The 18,949-nt window shown below is 58.3% G+C and overlaps 1 pseudogene; it reads left to right on the top strand.

Annotated features, from left to right (window-relative positions):
* Nucleotides 1-12,757: 12,757 nt before the first annotated feature.
* On the top strand, nt 12,758-18,439 carry LOC129049953 (immunoglobulin heavy constant gamma 1-like; annotated as a pseudogene).
* Nucleotides 18,440-18,949: the final 510 nt, after the last annotated feature.

Here is an 18,949-nt window from a genome sequence, read left to right as displayed (position 1 = left end):
AGAAGAGAGAGAAAAATACTAAAAATGAAAAGAGACTCATCCTGCCGGACAAGGTGAAGCATTCTAAACATGCGAAACTGGAGTCCAGAGGGGGATGTAATACTTCCATGGGAAAGGTCAACCCTAAGCTATATGCAAATGTACCTGCGTAGGCTGCTGTGGTGGGCTGATGGCATCTCCCTGGCCAAATGTATGCCCACCTGGAACCTCAGAATGTGACCTTATTTGGAAATAGGGTCTTTACAAATTAGGTTAAGGACTTGAGATGATATCATTCTAAATTTTGGATGGATCCCAAGTCCAAGGACTGGTGTCCTCATAAGAGGAGAGGACACAGACACACATGGAAGTAGCCATATGATGACAAAGGAGAAGAGGAAGAATGTCAGGAGCCACCTGTGTTTGTCCCTTTGCATTACTGTAAAGAAATACCTGAGGCTGTGTAACTTATAAAGCAAAGAGGTTGAATTGGCTCACAGTTCTGCAGGCTGAATAGGAAGCATGGCATCAGCATCTGCTTCTGGTGAGGACCTCAGGAAACTTACAATCATAGCAGAAGGTGAAGGGAGAGCAGGTATGCCACATGGCATGAATGGGAGCAAGAGGCTGAGGGGGGCCCCAGTCTTAAACAACTAGATTGTGTGTGAGCTAACTGGGAGAGAACTCACTCATCACCAAGGGGATGATTCTAAATCATTCATGAGGAATCTGCCCTCATGATCGAATCACCTCCTACCAGGCCACACCTCCAAAACTGGGAATCATATTTCAACATGAGATTTGGAGGGGACAAATATATAAACCATATCCTTCCACCACTGGCCCCCCAAATCTCATGTCCTTCTCACATTGCAAAATACAATCATGACTTCTCAACAGTCCCCCAAAGCCTTACCTCATTCCAGAATCAACCCAAAATTCCCGTCCCAAGTCTAATCTGAAGATGTGTCCCTTCCACCTATCAGCCTATGAAATCAAAGACAAATTATTGACTCCCAAAGTACAATGAGAGTGCAGACATTGGGTAAACATTCCCATTCCATAAGGGAGAAGTTGGCAAAAAGAAAGGATTGACATGCCCCATACAGGTCAGAAATCCAGCAGGGCGGTTATTAAATCTTAAAGCTCCAGGGTAATCTCCTTTGACTGCATGTCCCATATCCAGGGCACACTGGTGCAGGGGGTGGGCTCCCAAGGCCTTGGACAACTCTACCCCTGTGGCTTTGGAGGATGTGGCCCCTGTGGTTTCTCTCACATGACAGAGTTGAGTGCCTGTGGCTTTTCCAGATTCAGGGTGCAAACTGCCAGTGGATCTACCATTCTGGGGTCTGGAGGACAGTGGCCCCCTTCCCACAGCTCCACTAGGCAGTGCCCTGGTGGGGACATTATATGGGGGTTCAACCCCACATTCTCTTTGGCACTGCTCTAGTAGAGGTTCTCTGTGAGGGCTCCATGCTGGCAGGAGGCTTCTGTCTGGGCACCTGGACTTTCTCATACATTTCTGAAATCTAGAGGGAAGATGCCAAGCCTCCTTCACTCGTGTAGTCTGGGGGCCTACAGGCTTAACACCAGGTGGAAGTTGCCAAGCCTTATAGTGGCTTGCACTCTCCAAAGAAGCAGCCTAAGCTATACTTGGGGCCCTTTGAGCCAAGGCTGGAGCCAGAGGAGCCCAGGATGTGGAGAGCAGTGTCCCAAGGCTGCACAGGCAGCAGTGGCCATGGGCATGGCCCACAAAACCATCCTTTCCTCCTTGGCCTCTGGGCCTGTGATGGGAAAGACCACCTCAGAGATTTCCGAAATGCCTCCAAGGCCTTTTTCCCTTTGTTCTGGTTATGAGCACTTACCTCCCTTTTAGTTATGCTAATCTCTCTAGCAAGTGGCTGCTCCATAGCCTACTTATATTTCTCTCCTGAAAATACCTTTTTTTTCTATCACATGGCCAGGCTGTGAATTTTCCAAATTTTTTATGCTTTGCTTCCCTTTGTTGATGAAAAAAGCCAAACTCTATAAAACACTAGATGAGATTGATTCTGAGCCAAATATGAGAGCCATGAACTGTGGCACAGCCTCAAAAGGTCCTGAGAACACGTGTGCAAGGTGGTTGGGTTGCAGCCTGGTTTTATGTTTTAGAAAGACATGGGACATCAATCAATACATGTAAAGTATACATTAGTTTGGTTTGGAATGGCAGGACAATTCAAAGTGGGGAATTCCAAATCATAGGTGGATTTGAAGATTTTCTGATTGGCAATTGGCTGAAAAAGTTAAATTATCTAAAAAGTTGAAGTCAGCAAAAAGCAATGCTTAAGATAAAGGGGGTTGTGGAAGCCAAGGTTCTTGTTATGTAGATGAAGCCTCCAGGTTCCAGAGAGAAGAGATGGTCAATGTCTCTTATCAGAACCTCAAAGGTGCCAGACTCTTGGATAAATCTCTCCTGAATCAGGAAGAGACCTGGAAAGGGAAAAAGATTCTCTACAGAATATAAATTTCCTCCACAAGAGACAGCTTTGCAGGGCCATTCCAAAATGTGTCAGAGAAACATATTCTGGGATAAAATAATTTCCTTCCATGCCAGCCACCTGTCATGTGATGCTATACCAGAGTCAGGTTGGAATTTCATACCTTATTGCTACAAAGAGTCAGCTTTGTCAGTCTTCAGCTCCCTGTTTTAATCTTAACACTGGTCAGCTGAGCCTAAACTCCAACAGGGAGAGGGTAGAGTGAGGGACCCCAAACCACCCTCCGCTGCCTGTCATGGTCTGAACTGGTTTTCCAGGTTTCTTTGGAATCCCCTCGGATTCGCATTTTATTTTTTCATTTACACCTTTTAAATATAAGTTCCAACTTTAAGTCATTTCTTTGCTCCCATATCTTACCATCGACTGTTAGAAGCAACCACGTCACATCTTAGAAATCTCTGCTTAGAAATGTCTTCCACAGATGCCCTAAGTCATCACTCTTAAGGTCAAACTTCTACAGATCCCTAGGGCATGAACACAATGCAGCCAAGTTGTTTCTTAGGATTTAACAAGGGTGACATTTACTCCAGTTCCCAATAAGTTCCTCATTTCCATCTGAGATTTCACCAGCCTGGCTTTCACAGTCCATATGTCTATCAGCATTTTGGTGACAACCATTTAATCAGTCTCTAAGAAATTCCAAACTTTCCCTCATCTTCCTGTCTTCTTCTGAGTCCTCCACTAACTTCTCTGCCTGTTACCTAATTCCAAAGCTGCTTCCACATTTTCAGGTATCTTTATAGCAACATTCCACTCCTCAATACCAACGTTCTGTGTTAGTCTATTTGTGTTACTAGAAAAAAAAATACATGAATCTGGTAATTTATAAAGAAAAGAGGTTTGCACCAGGCACTGTGGCTCACACCTGTAATCCTAGCATTTTGGGAGGTGGAAGCAGGAGGATCACATGAGCTCAGAAGTTTGAGACCAGCCTGGGCAACATAGTGAGAACTTGTCTTGAAAAGACAAGAAGAAGGGAAGGGCGGGGGAAGGCGGAAGGGCAGAAGGGCAGGGCAGGACAGAAGGGAAGGGCAGGAAAGGCAGAAGAGAAGGAAGGAAGGGAGGTTTAATTAGCTCATATTTCTGCAGGCCATTCCAGAAACATGGCCCTGGCATCTGCTTCTGGCGAGGCCTCAGGGAGATTGCAATCACGGCACAAGGCGAATGGGAAGCAGGAATGTCACATGGCAAGATGGAGCAAGAGAAGAGAAGTGGCACATCCCAGACTTTTAAACAACCAGCTGTCACATGGACTAACTGAGGGAGAACTCACTCATCACCTGGGGGATGGTGCTAAACCATTCATGAGGGGGTCCAGCCGCATGATCTAATAACCTCCTTCCAGGCCCCACCTCCAACACTGGGATTAACATCTCAACATCAAATGTGGAGGGACACACCCAAACCATTTCACCACAGGAGGCTGGAAGAGGTGGAGGGTCCTCCCCTGGAGCACTCAGAGTCAGCCACCAACACCTTCATCTCAGATTCCTGAATTCCAGAACTCAAAAAATTTTTGTCGTTTTAAGCCACATTTGTGATATTTTGTTATGGCAGCCACAGCACGGATATAGCTGGTAACAGAGTTCTTTAGCCTCCAAAATACAAGCCTGGGGTAAATAACTATTGAATTTGGCCACATGGAAATCAGGAAGAATGTAATAAGCATCATCGATGGACGGGATGACCTGGGAGATCGTGGCAAGTTTAAAGCTAATTGGAAGTTGGCAACCAAAAAATCCTGTCTTGCAAATTGCCAGGAAATTGCCAAGAAAACCTTTAGAAAACATGGTTAAAGATGGAGAAACCCGGATGACTCCCTGGTTTCTGAAGAGGTGCTTAGGCACTTAAGTGAGACTGATGAGACTTCACACTGTACCCTTCAGAAGGGCGGACACTCACGAGATCGTCAACCACGGCTCCCTGGCTGGGAGGCAGACACAGAGCTGGAGGCGGTGGCCACAAACTAGGTTGGCAGAGAGGCGTCAGCATTGGGACTTGTGGGAGGCCCTGGGAAGGAACAGGCAGCGGTGGGGCCTGGACAGCCCTGAGGAAAGGAAGTTACCTGGAGGAGATCAGGGGCTTGCATTTGGGCCAAAACCAAGGACAAGACATCAGCTGGTCCCAGGGAACTCTGGAGCCCAGCATCCCACCATGGGTGCAGGGGCCTGACAACCCAACAGAGGGCTGTGGGCACTGGGCACCAACCTGTGGGGGGTCTGAAGGCTGCTGCCCAGCCACACATGTCCTGGTTCTGAACAAAGGGTTCAAGAGGCACCTGGAGACCCGCCCTCCTCAGAGCAGCCTCTTAGCCTCAGCTGGTGTTCGCCTTTCATCACCCCACATGCCCTGACAGTGGGGCCTGGCCTCAGAAAGGGGCCCCTCCATTTGTATTTTCTATCTGATCCTTGACACAGTGCTAACACCAAAGACCAAACCCTAATCTTGGTTCACATACTCCGCAAAAAAATGACTAAGACAAGTTCTTCCGGAGGTCAGTTTTAGAACATGTGTATTCTAAGTTAATTCTGACTTATCTCTGTGCACCAAGAAAACTATCTGCACATCTGTAGTAAAATGTGAAGGTACCTTCATTTTGTTTGTACACTAAACTTTTAAGAAATATCTCACTTTTTAAAACTTGGTTTTGTGTTTTGTATGCTTATAGTATTTTCCATAATAGATCATTTTAATGATGAACTCTGAATCTTCTGACAGAATGCAGATCAATGGATTCCTAGCCATCAGGGAGGTGCTGATTGCAAAGGGGCCTGGTGGAATTTTGGAGACATTCTACATCTTCTTGCAACTGTTCGTCTGGATTATGGTGGTGGTTGCATGACTGTGCATTTGTTGAAACTCACATGTAACAGGATGGATTATACTGAATGTAAACTACACTTGAGTAAATATGACTTTTAAAACTTTAAAAATTTGGGGGATGGTTCACTGCCCCGGCTCCAAGCCCCCGGCCATGCTGTCTGGCCAGCCCACCCCCATCCCTGCCAGCGCTTGCCTCCAGCGTCCCAACAGCCTCCTGAACCCCTGGGCTGCTCTAAACCCTCAGGAGCGCAGCCATGCGGGATCAGCTGGATGGAGATGGGAAGCCCGAGACTCGTGCCACACCACGTCCTCCCGCCCCCACCAGCCACACACAGACGTCAAAGCAGCACTGTCCTCGCACATGCTGCTCCCACCCACCCTGGCACGGCCATTCCAGGCCTGGGGTAGGAAGGCAGACGCTCCCCCTGCCCCCAGACACAAGCATTCCTGCACACACCCCAGCACACATACACACTCACATGCACACACTGACACACACGGGTGTGTACAGCTGAGACACAGCCCGTTCCCAGGCAGTCCAGCCCCCATCACTGAGGGAAAGGGGCAGCACTGTGGGGTCACAGGAGGAGCAGCTGGACACAGAGCCGGGCGCTGGCGAAGGCCCAGGCCACTGAGGGAGGCTGCTGGCATGGCTGGGCGTGAAGGCCCGAAGAGGGCAGGAGGGGCCGTAGGCACTGTGCCTATTGGGCCTAGGTGGGCACACGCCGGGCAGGAGAGGAACAGCCCGGCCCCTCAGACAGGAAGGGGTGAGGGCAGGGGCCATTTCTGGAGGCCAGGGCAGGGCCAGCACCCCAAGGAAAAGCAGAGCAGGGTGAGAACGGACCTGGGGCTCAGAGCTGAGCAGGCCTGGTGGGCCCCAGGAGGGAGACACAGAGGACCAGGGATCTCAAGGCTGGCAGAGGCCAGAGATGGAACCCCAGCTGGGAAGCTGTCCTCCTTCCTGGAGGCCCACCCTGCCCGGCCCCTGCAGCCCAGCACAGCTTGGGGCATTGGATAGAACCGGGAGAGAGCAGGCCGGGCACTGAGGCCCCTGCCCCAAATGCCCACAGCCTGGGGAAAATGAGCAGGTACATGGGAGGGGCAAGTGGAGCCCCAGGCACACCCACACAGTGCACACAGCCTCACTGGGGCCGGAGGGGCAGGAGGCTCGCCACCCCTGCTGTGCTTTCTCTCCTAATCTCACCCTGGGTTTCTCCCACACTTGATGCAGGTGATATTTCGCTGAGATTGTGGACTAAGAGTTGGTGCTGGAAGGGGTTAGCCATCGTGGAGATGTTGCTATGGGATGCAGGGATTTTGCATGTGAGAAGGACATGATTATGGGGGGAGCGGATGGCAAACTGTCGTGGGTTAAAATGTGTCCCCTATAAATTCATGTGTTCAAGTCCTAACCCCCAGGACCACAGAATGTGACCTTGTTTGGAAACAGTCTTTGCAGGTGCGATCAAGTTCAGATGAGGTCACCCTGGAGTAGGGCAAGCCTCTGATCCAATATGACTGCTGTCCTCATGAAAAGGGGGAATCTGGGCACAGACAGCACGTGGGGAGAACGCCCTGTGAAGATGGCGCTGCTTCCACAAGCCAAGAGCAGCAGAGACGGCCGGCAAAGCCCAGCAGCAAGGAGAGAGCCTGGGACAGAGTCTCCCATGACACAGAGGAGCCAGCCCCACCGAGGCCTCCATCCCAGATGCCCGGCCTCCAGAACCAGGACGGAATAAACATCTGTTGTTTAAGCCACGCAGTCTAGGGTGTGTTGTCAGCGCTGCAGCTAATGATACAAGTGTTGTCCTGAGCTGCCATCCCCACAGGCTGCATGAGGCCTCCCTGACCCAGCCCAGTGCAGTCTCCCCAGCCCCCTGGGTGTGCCATGGGCAGTGGGGGGCCGCTCACTCCATCCTCCCCCAGCCTGGGAGGTTGAGCCTGTGATGACCTACATGGGGTGAAGCCAGAGCCGGAGGCTGGGAGCCAACTGGGAGCCCGTGGCTGGAGGATGGATTTCCCCAGCGACCCACACGTGCACCTCCACCTGTCTCCTGGACAGTCTCTCTGAGGGCAGGGCTGGTGCCAGCTCAGGGATCCAGCAGGGTCACAAGGGCAGGCCGGGTCCTTGTGGAGAGCACATTTAGTGGGAGGGACATGATTTCCCCTCGCAAGTATCCATTCCGGACGCTTCCTGTTCCATGCTGGGTGCTTCCTGTTCCACGCTGGATGCTTCCTGTTCCATTCTGGATGCTTCCTGTTCCATGCTGGACATTTCCTGTCCCACCCTGGATGCTTCCTGTTCCACTCTGGATGCTTCCTGTTCCATACTGGATGCTTCCTATTCCATTCTGGATGCTTCCTATTCCATTCTGGATGCTTCCTGTTCCATGCTGGGCATTTCTAGTTCCACTCTGGATGCTTCCTGTTCCATGCTGGATGCTTCCTGTTCCATGCTGGACGTTTCTTGTTCCACTCTGGATGCTTCCTGTTCCATGCTGGATGCTTCCTGTTCCATGCTGGACGTTTCCTGTTCCACTCTGGATGCTTCCTGTTCCATTCTGGATGCTTCCTGTTCCATGCTGGACGTTTCTTGTTCCACTCTGGATGCTTCCTGTTCCATGCTGGATGCTTCCTGTTCCATGCTGGACATTTCTTGTTCCACTCTGGATGCTTCCAGTTCCATTCTGGACACTTTCTGTTCCAAACTGGATGCTTCCTTTTCCATTCCAGACACTTCCTATTCCATTCTGGACACTTCCTGTGCGACACCTCCTTGGACGTTCTGTCTGCCCAGTCCCTCTGACCTCATCCCGTCCCCTGCTACCTCCCACCTCCACGTTCGTCCTTGCCCAGCTCCTCCCTCTCTCTAGAGCTTCGGCCTGGCAAGGTCCCTCCTGATCTCAGTCCAGGCTCCCCTAGCACAGGTAGGAGCCTTGCACCTGCCCTTGGACCTCCCCACCCTGCATGGTGCCACCATCCCCCGGGCCCCAGGGAGGCCTAATTTCTCTCTCTGCTTGTAGTCTAGTGGCCCTGGAGTCCCACTGCAACTCGGGTGTGCCCCTGGCCTCTGAGGAAGTTAAGTATCCTGTCCCTAGCCAGGCCATCCCCTCTACTCAGCCCCAGGGCCCTGCTCACTACCCCTTCCCCTCACCTGCACCACAGGCTCTGGCCGACTCTGCCCAAGCCCTGAATGGGCCCCTCTGGCTCCCCTCTGCTGCCACACTGCCCTGCACCACCTCCACTCAGCTTCAGTGTGTTCATCCACCTGTCCCACGTCCCCTTGGCCCCCAGGAGCACAGCTGGTGACCCTGGCTCCTGGCAGCCCATCTTGTTCCTTCTGGAGTGCCAACCTCAGAGGCCTTCCTGCCCAGGGTCCACTCGGGCCAGCCCTGAGACCCTCCTGGTCTCAAGCACACACATTCTCCCTGCAGCCAGACCTGCCCCTGCCTGCGAGCTCAGCCCTGCGCCCTGGAACACTTTCCCTTTTCCATCCCAGCTCGCCCTTGCCAGCTGCTCAGCAGGATGGGCTCACACTCCCCTCCCTGCACCATGAGTGAGAGCCAGCTGGAAAGAGGCCCAGGCAAAAGCAGCCACCAGGGCCCAGTGGGGGCCAGAAGCTTCAGGTGAGAGGCCCAGGTATTGAGAGGCTGAGACCACGGGCAGAATGGTCATAATTGCTGCCAGTCTCAGTCCAGCCCCAGGGACTCAGAAACAGAGAAAAGAGCAGCACACAAGGACCAGGCTCCCCACCTTCTTCCGTGAGTATGGGGGAGTATGGGGGCAGCCAGCACCCCCATCCCCACACACCCATGAGGCAGCCTCGGCTCTGTCTGGACTCCCCCTCGCCCTCTGACACAGAAACCACCAGAAGAAAAGGGAACTTCAGGAAGTAAGTGGTGCCGCCGGTTTCAATCCTGTTCTTAGTCTTTGCAGTGTGGAGTTCACACCCCTGGGGACCTGGGGGCCGAGCTGTGATTTCCTAGGAAGACAAATAGCGGCTGACGGCGAGGGCAAGGCTGCCCACAAGTATTGCGCCAGAACAGGAAGGGCTGAGTCCCCCACCTCGGTGAGTGGGGTCAGCACAGGGCAGGGGCACAGGCTCGGGAGAAGGACAGAGCCTGCGTGCAGCCGTGGGCGCTCCTGGACCTGAGCTGCTGAACAGGCTGCAAGAGGCTGGGGAGACGCTGGGGTGAGGCCGGCCCCACATGGAGGCCCAAGCGGAGACAGCACGGGGGAGGTGGGCAGCCTTCAGGCACTGATACCCACCCAGTGCGAGATGACGGGGACCATGCGCAGGGGCTTCCAAGCCAACAGGGCAGGACACACCACAGGGTGACTGAGGCCTCCGACAACCGGGCTGGGAGCACGAGGAACATGACGGGATGCGGCAGAGCCAGCCGTGGGGTGACGCCAGGATGGGCAGGACCGACCTGAGCTGAGGAGGCAGCAGAGCGAGGGAGGAGGAGAGGCCCCAGGTGAACGGAGGGGCTTGTCCAGGCCGGCAGCATCACCGGAGCCCAGGGCAGGGTCAGCAGTGCTGGCTGTGGGGCCCTCCTCTCAGCCAGGACCAAGGACAGCAGGTGAGCCGGGAGCAGAGCAGGGAGGATGAGTGTGGCAGCAGTTCAGGAGGGTGGAAGCCAAGGAGCCCAGAGGCAGAGGCAGGGACGGGGGAGGGACAGGGGCTGGGCTCAGGGCCAGCTGATGGGGCTGGGGCACCTGCTGGTGGGGAGCAGGGCTGTGGTCAGCAGCGGAGAGGAGGGGAGAGCTGTGCTGAGCGCACAGGCAGGAGGAGGGAAGAGTCCAGGGAGGCCCAGAAAGGCCCAGAGCGCAGCAGGCCTGGGGCGAGGGGAGGGGCTGAGGCTCCATGCGTTCAGGGAGCTGACCCAGCAGAGCAGAGACCACTGAGGAGCTGAGGTTCCGGAGAGGCTTCCAGAGCAGGAGCAGTGCAGGGATGGGAGGATCCGGGGAGCTCATCCAGGAGGGGCACATGGGCAAGGGCAAGGGGCTCTGTTGGGGAGACCTGACTGGACCCTGGGGCTGCTCCACAGCATAGGGAACAAGCCAAGTGCTGCAAAAAGAAAAATGAGGCCAGAAAAACAGCGCAAACCTGGACAGAGGGTGCCAGGACAGGCAGGGCGGCAACAGTGGCCTGAGTGATGTTACTGCCCCGGGTTTACGGAGGACAGAGTGAGTAGGCGGCAGGCATTGGAGCTCAGGGGACCAGGACCGAGCAGCCACAGGTGAGCAGGGCAGGTGGGGGCAGAAGGAGCAGGGGGCACCTCCTGCAACTCAGCGGACCAGAGCAGAGCAACTGAAGGTGAACAAGAGCAGGTGGGAGGCAGGATGAGCAGGGGAAGACCCTGGAGCTCAGGGGACAAGGGCAGAGCAGCCACAGGTGAGCAGGGGCTGGTGGGTGGCAGGACGAGTAGGGGGCAGCTCCTGGAGCTCAGGGAACCAGGACAGAGCATCAGGAGGTGAGCATGGCTAGTGGGAGGTGGGCGAGCAGGGGGCAGCCCCTGGAGCTCAGGGGACCAGGGCAGAGCAGCCGCAGGTGAGCACGGGCTGGTGGGAGGTGGGCGAGCAGGGGGCAGCCCCTGGAACTCAGGGGACCAGGGCAGAGCAGCCGCAGGTGAGCAAGGGCTGGTGGGAGGCAGGAGGAACAGGGGGCAGCTCCGGGACTTCAGGGGATCAGGGGAGGGCATCTGAAGGTGAACAGGGGCCGGTGGGGGCAGGAAGAGCAGGGGGAAGCCCCTGGAGCTCAGGGGACCAGGGCAGAGCAACCACAGGTGAGCAGGGGCTGGTAGGAGGCAGGACGAGTAGGGGGCAGCCCATGGAGCTCAGGGGACAGGGGAGAGCATCAGAAGGTGAGCAGGACTGAGGCTCAGCCTCAGGGAGTCAGAGCAGAGCAGCTGCAGGTGAGCAGGGCCAGTGGGAGGCGGGATGAGCAGGGGACAGGCACTAGAGCTCAGGGCACGGCAGCTGCAGGTGAGCAGGGACGGTGGGAGGCAGCACTCAGCTCCTAGACTTTGGCAGGAGCTGGGTAGTTGCTGGCAGCCCACAGCTGAGGGCTGGTGAAAGTGCAGTGCAGCCTCCTGGTGCAGGGAAGGAGGTGTGAGCCCATCCCACTGAGCAGCTGGCAAGGGCAAGCTGGGATGGAGAAGGGAAGGCGTTCCAGGGCTCAGGGCTGAGCTCACAGGCAGGGGCAGGTCTGGCTGCAGGGGGAACCTGTGTGCTTGAGACCCATAGGGTCCCAGGGCTGGCCCCAGCGGACCCTGGGCAGGAAGGCCTCTGAGGCTGGCGCCCCAGAAGGAACAAGATGGGCTGCCAGGAGCCAGGGCCACCAGCACAATGAAGCTGAGTGGAGGTGGTGCAGGGCAGTGTAGCAGCAGAGGGGAGCCAGAGGGTCCCATTCAGGGCCTGGGCAGAGTCAGCCAGAGCCTGTGGTACAGGTGAGGGGAAGGGGTAGTGGGCCGGGCCCTGGGGCTGAGCAGAGGGGATGGCTTGGCTGAGGGTAGGGCACTTAGCTTTCTCAGAGGTCGGGGCACACCCAGCCTGCAGTGGGACTCCAGGGCCACTGGTCCAGCAGCAGAGAGAAATGGGGCCTCCCTGTGGCCTGGAGGTCCTGGCACCACGCAGGGTGGGGAGGGCCAATGACAGGTGTAAGGCTCCTACCTCTGCTCAGGGGCCTGGGCTGAGCCCAGCAGGGACCTTGCCAGGGGAAGCTCTGGAGAGAGGGAGGAGGTGGGTTGGTGGCCGAGAAGGCCAGGCCAGGGCTGGGAGGGGGAGGGTGTGGTGACTGAGCCTCCAGAAGTAATGTGGGACACTGGGGAGGCAGGGGGCATCCAGGCACTCAGGGCCCTGACCTGGGCTGGTGCACACTGGGGCTAAGGGGAAAGGAGGGGAGAGGCTGAGGAGGCGGCTCCCAGGGGGCTATTCCAAGGCAGGGGGTTCTGGGGCCCTGGGGCTGAAGGCCGCCAACCTTATGCAGTGTCTGGACCCTCTGCTACACAGAAGACAAGGGCCCTGGAGGGCAGAGGGCAGGCTATGACCAGGGCGCTGGGCAAGTCAGGCCCACTCACTAGAGGAGGGCCACGCTGGGGCGGCAGGGTCAGGGGCTTCAGGGGGTTCGGGCAACTCGTGAGAAGCCATCTGAGAACAGTGTCCACTGGTCAAGCCAGGCACCCATAAAAGGCTAGAGTGGGATCGATGGGCATGAGCTGTCCCTGAGGTGGCACCGATGACCAGAGCTGAGACCAAGCTAGAGGCCCTGGACTGTGCTGACTCCCAGCAGACACAGCGCTGACTTGGCTGCCGAGCCCCGCCTCCTAGGCTGCAGGGGTGCCTGCAGAAGGGCACCGCAGGGCCACCGGTCCTGCAAGCTTTCTGGGGCAGGCCGGGCCTGACCTTGGCTTTGGGGCAGGGAGGGGGCTAAGGTGAGGCAGGTGGCGCCAGCCAGGTGCACACCCAATGCCCGTGAGCCCAGACACTGGACCCTGCCTGGACCCTCGCGGACAGACAGAACCGAGGGGCCTCTGCGCCCTGGGCCCAGCTCTGTCCCACACCGCGGTCACATGGCGCCACCTCTCTTGCAGCCTCCACCAAGGGCCCATCGGTCTTCCCCCTGGCGTCCTGCTGCGGGAGCACAGCAGCCCTGGGCTGCCTGGTCAAGGACTACTTCCCCGAACCGGTGACCGTGTCGTGGAACTCAGGCGCCCTGACCAGCGGCGTGCACACCTTCCCGGCTGTCCTACAGTCCTCAGGGCTCTACTCCCTCAGCAGCGTGGTGACCGTGCCCTCCAGCAGCTTGGGCACCCAGACCTACACCTGCAACGTAGATCACAAGCCCAGCAACACCAAGGTGGACAAGAGAGTTGGTGAGAGGCCAGCGCAGGGAGGGAGGGTGTCTGCTGGAAGCCAGGCTCAGCCCTGCTGCCTGGATGCATCCCGGCTGTGCAGCCCCAGCCCAGGGCAGCAGGGCAGGCCCTGTCTGTGTCCTCACCCGAAGGCCTCTTCCTGCCCCACTCATGCTCAGGGAGAGGGTCTTCTGGCTTTTTCACCAGACTCTGGGCAGGCACAGGCTGGATGCCCCTACCCCAGGCCCTGTGCACAAAGGGGCAGGTGCTGCGCTCAGACTGGCCAAGAGCCATATCCGGGAGGACCCTGCCCCTGACCTAAGCCCACCCCAAAGGCCAAACGCTCCACTCCCTCAGCTCAGACACCTTCTCTCCTCCCAGATCCCAGTAACTCCCAATCTTCTCTCTGCAGAGCTCATAATCCCATGTTGTGACACACCTCGCCCGTGCCCACCATGCCCAGGTAAGCCAGCCCAGGCCTCGCCCTCCAGCTCAAGGCGGGACAAGTGCCCTAGAGTAGCCTGCATCCAGGGACAGGCCCCAGCCGGGTGCTGACACATCCGACTCCATCTCTTCCTCAGAACCTGACCTCCTGGGGGGACCGTCAGTCTTCCTCTTCCCCCCAAAACCCAAGGACACCCTCATGATCTCCCGGACCCCTGAGGTCACTTGCGTGGTGGTGGACGTCAGCCACGAAGACCCCGAGGTCCAGTTCAACTGGTATGTGGACGGCGTGGAGGTGCACAATGCCCAGACAAAGCCGCGGGAGGAGCAGTTCAACAGCACGTACCGTGTGGTCAGCGTCCTCACCGTCGTGCACCAGGACTGGCTGAACGGCAAGGAGTACAAGTGCAAGGTCTCCAACAAAGCCCTCCCAGCCCCCATCGAGAAAACCATCTCCAAAGCCAAAGGTGGGACCTGCAGAGGGCGAGGGCCACATGGACAGAGGCCAGCTCGGCCCACCCTCTGCCCTGAGAGTGACCGCTGTGCCAACCTCTGTCCCTACAGGGCAGCCCCGAGAGCCGCAGGTGTACACCCTGCCCCCATCCCGGGAGGAGCTGACCAAGAACCAGGTCAGCCTGACCTGCCTGGTCACAGGCTTCTACCCCAGCGACATCGCCGTGGAGTGGGAGAGCAGCGGGCAGCCGGAGAACAACTACAAGACCACGCCTCCCGTGCTGGACTCCGACGGCACCTTATTCCTCTACAGCAAGCTCACCGTGGACAAGAGCAGGTGGCAGGAGGGGAACGTCTTCTCATGCTCCGTGATGCATGAGGCTCTGCACAACCACTACACACAGAAGAGCCTCTCCCCGTCTCCGGGTAAATGAGTACGACGGCCGGCAAGCCCCCGCTCCCCGGGCTCTCGGGGTCACGCAAGGATGCTTGGCACACACCCCATGTACACACTTCCCAGGCGCCCAGCATGGAAATAAAGCACCCAGCGCTGCCCTGGGCCCCTGCGAGACTGTGATGGTTCTTTCCGTGGGTCAGGCCGAGTCTGAGGCCTGAGTGGCATGAGGGAGGCAGAGCGGGTCCCAGTGTCCCCACACTGGCCCAGACTGTGCAGGTGTGCCTGGGCCGCCTAGGGTGGGGCTCAGCCAGGGGCTGCCCTCGGCAGGGTGGGGGCTTTGCCAGCGTGGCCCTCCCTCCAGCAGCAGCTGCCCTGGGCTGAGCCACGAGAAGCCCTAGGAGCCCCTGGGGACAGACACACAGCCCCTGCCTCTGTAGGAGACTGTCCTGTTCTGTGAGCTCCCTGTCCTCAGACCCCCGTACCCACTCGGGAGCATGCCTAGTCCATGTGGGTAGGGACAGGCCCTCCCTCACCCATCTACCCCCATGGCACTAACCCCTGGCAGATCTGCCCAGCCTCGAACCCATATAGGGACACAACTGACTCCTGGGACATGCACTCTCGGGTCCCAGGGGGGGACTGGTCCAGATGCCCACACACACTCAGCCCAGACCCGTTAAACAAACCCCACACTGAGGTTGGCCGGCCACACGGCCACCACACACACACGTGCACACGTCACACACGGAGCCTCACCTGGGCGACCTGCACAGCACTGACCAGAGCAAGGTCCTCGCACACGGGAACACTCCTCAGACACAGGCCCCCACAAGCCCCACGCAGCACCTCAAGGCCCACGAGCCGCTCAGCAGCTTCTCCACATGCTGACCAGCTCACACAAACCCAGCCCTCCTCTCACAAGGGTGCCCCTGCAGCCACCACACACACACAGGCCCCCACACACAGGGGAACACACGCCACGTCGCATCCCTGGCTCTGGCCCACTTCCCAATACCGCCCTTCCCTGCAGCTGAGGTCACATGAGGGGTGGGCTTCACATCCTCCTGCCCTCTGGGCCTCACGGAGGGACACGGGAGACGGGGAGTGGGTCCTGCCGAGGGCCAGGTCGCAATTTAGGGCCGGGTGTCTGGCTGAGCCCCGGGGCCAAAGCTGGTGCCCAGGGTGGGCAGCTTCGGGGAGCTGACCTCAGGTCACTGTTGGCCCATCCCGGCCGGGCCCTACATCCTGGGTCCCGCCACAGAGGGAATCACCCCCAGAGGCCCGAGCCCAGTGGGACACAGCACTGACCACCCCCTTCCTGTCCAGAGCTGCAACTGGAGGAGAGCTGTGCGGAGGCGCAGGACGGGGAGCTGGACGGGCTGTGGACGACCATCACCATCTTCATCACACTCTTCCTGCTAAGCGTGTGCTACAGTGCCACCGTCACCTTCTTCAAGGTTGGCCGCACGTTGTCCCCAGCTGTCCTTGACATTGTCCCTCATGCTGTCACACGCTGTCCCTGATACTGTCCGCAGGCTGTCGCCACCTGTCCCTGACGCTGTCCCCCACGCTCTCATAAACTGTCCCTGACACTGTCCCCCACGCTGTACCCACCTGTCCAACAGTGTCCCCCAGGCTGTCTCCACATGTCCCTGACACTGTCCCCCATGCTGTCCCCACCTGTCCCCGACACCCTCCTCCACGCTGTCTCGACGTGTCCCCAACACTGTCCCCCATGCTATCCCCAACATTGTCCCCCATGCTATCCCCAACATTGTCCCCCATGCTATCCCCCCGTCCCCGACAATGTCCCCCATGCTGTTTCCTGCTGTCCCCTCCTATCCCCAACACTGTCCTCCACACTGTCCCCACCTCTCACTGTCACTGTCCCCCGTGCTGTCCTCACCTGTCCCCAACACTCTCCCCCACACTGTCTCCACCTGTCCCTGACACTCTCCCCCACGCTGTCCCCACCTGTCCCTGATGCTGTCCTCCACAGTGTCCCCACCTCTCCATCACTGTGCCCATACTGCCCCCAGCTGTCCCCGACACTTTCCTCCACACTGTCCTCACCTGTCCCCAACACTCTCCCCCACACTGTCTCCACCTCTCCCTGACACTGTCCCCCACACTGTCCTCACCTGTCTCTGACACTGTCCCCCGTGCTGTCCCCACCTGTCCCTGATGCTGTCTTCTGTGCTGTCCCCAAGCATTTGGTGCCCTGGCTCTGCTCTCCATGTCCAGGCCTCAGAGCAGGCAGTGGTGAGGCCCTGGCAGGTGGGTGGCCTGAGGGGCGGATGGGGCACGGGAGCACGGCTGTGGCCTCACTGCCCTGAGGGGTGGATGGGGCTCAGGGGCAGGGCTGTGGCCTCACTGCCCTGAGGGGTGGATGGGGCTCGGGGGCAGGGCTGTGGCCTCGTCACCCCTGTGCTGTGCCTTGCCTACAGGTGAAGTGGATCTTCTCCTCGGTGGTGGACCTGAAGCAGACCATCGTCCCCGACTACAGGAACATGATCAGGCAGGGGGCCTAGGGCCACCCTCTGCGGGGTGTCCAGGGCCACCCAGACCCCACACACGAGCCGTGGGCCATGCTCAGCCACCACCCAGGCCACACCTGCCCCCTGACCTCACCGCCCTCAACCCCATGGCTCTCTGGCCTCGCAGTCGCCCTCTGACCCCTGACACGCCCCCCTTCCAGACCCTGTGCATAGCAGGTCTAGCCCAGACCTCCGCTGCTTGGTGCATGCAGGGCGCTGGGGGCCAGGTGTCCCCTCAGCAGGACGTCCCTGCCCTCCGGACCGCCAGGTGCTTACACAAAAGGAGGCAGCGACCGGCATCCCGGGCCCCCATCCAGGCAGGAGCTGGCCCTGGAGCCAACCCCGTCCACGCCAGCCTCCTGAACACAGGCGTGGTTTCCAGATGGTGAGTGGGAGCATCAGCTGCCAAGGTAGGGAAGCCACAGCACCACCAGGCCCTGCTGGGGAGGCTTCGGAGAGCTGCGAAGGCTCACTCAGACGGCCTTCCTCCCAGCCCGCAGCCAGCCAGCCTCCATTCCGGGCACTCCCGTGAACTCCTGACGAGAGGAATGAGGTTGTTCTGATTTCAAGCAAAGAACGCTGCTCTCTGGCTCCTTGGAACAGAGTCTCGGTGCCCGCACCACCCCTTGGCTGCCTGCCCACACTGCTGGATTCTCGGGTGGAACTCCACCTGCAGGGACAGCCAGCCCCAGTGTCTGCGCTGGGGAGAGAAGGGGCCAGGCCCAGGACACTGCCACCTCCCACCCACTCCAGTCCACCGAGATCACTCGGAGACGAGCCTGGGCCATGTGGCCACTGCAGGAACCCCACAGTGCAAGGGTGAGGATAGCCCAAGGAAGGGGTGGGCATGTGCCCAGACAGGCCTCCCACAGAAGGCTGGTGACCAGGTCCCAGGCGGGCAAGACTCAGCCTTGGTGGGGCCTGAGGACAGAGGAGGCCCAGGAGCATCTGAGAGAGAGGTGGAGGGACACCAGGAGAGCCAGGAGCCTGGACACAGCCAGAACTCATCACAGAGGCTGGCGTTCAGCCCCAGGTCACGTGCAGCAGGAACAAGCAGCCACTCTGGGGGCACCGGGTGGAAAGGCAAGACGACAAAGAGGGTGCCCGTGTTCTTGCGAAAGTGGGGCTGCTGGCCACGAGTGCTGGACAGAGGCCCCCACGCTCTGCTGCCCCCATCACGCCGTTCCATGAATGTCACACAGAATCCGCAGACAGGAAAGGAGGCTCGAGCGGGAGTGCGGCAAGCGCCTGCCTCGACTGTCAGGGAGGACTCCCGGGCTCACTCGAAGGAGGTGCCACCATTTCAGCTTTGGTAGCTTTTCTTATTTTAAATTTTCTAAAGCTCATTAATTGTCTTTAATGTTTCTTTTTTGATGGCAATAAAATATCCTTTTTAAGTCTTGTACTTCATGATGGGAGCCGCCTTCCTGTGTCCACGCATCTCCTCCCCCCGGTGGGAAGCACAGTCAGGAGGAGGCTGGTCGAGCTGCACCTCGGGGGCTCCCTGCACACGCCCCCTGCCTCCTGCAGCCACACGCGTTGCCCAAGCGGCCCTCCCTGGCCCCTGTGGCTACATGGACCCCCGGGGCTTCTCCTCTTTTCTACATGGATGCAGTTTCTCCTCCTGCTGGGCACGGTGCTGCCTGCCCTGGTCACTCTGTGGGGGGCAGGGCTTCCAGGGAAAGCTGGGTTGAGGCTGGGAGCTGGCTCAGGCTGGCCAGGCAGAGCCACACAGAGGGCCTTCCAGAATCAAGAGATGGGTGTCAGATCTGTGTGCGTCAGCTCAGGACCACGGCGGGGCGGCTCGCACAGCGGACGTGGATCCTCCCAGGCCTAGAGACCAGGAATCTGAGATCAGGGTGCGGGCAGGGCTGGTTTCTCTCAAGCCCTCTCTCCTTGGCTTGTAGACACCGTCTCCTC

Source organism: Pongo abelii, chromosome 15 (assembly GCF_028885655.2).
Source record: "Pongo abelii isolate AG06213 chromosome 15, NHGRI_mPonAbe1-v2.0_pri, whole genome shotgun sequence".
In the NCBI taxonomy this organism is placed as follows: domain Eukaryota; kingdom Metazoa; phylum Chordata; class Mammalia; order Primates; family Hominidae; genus Pongo; species Pongo abelii.
This window is presented reverse-complemented; position numbering and strand designations above follow the sequence as displayed.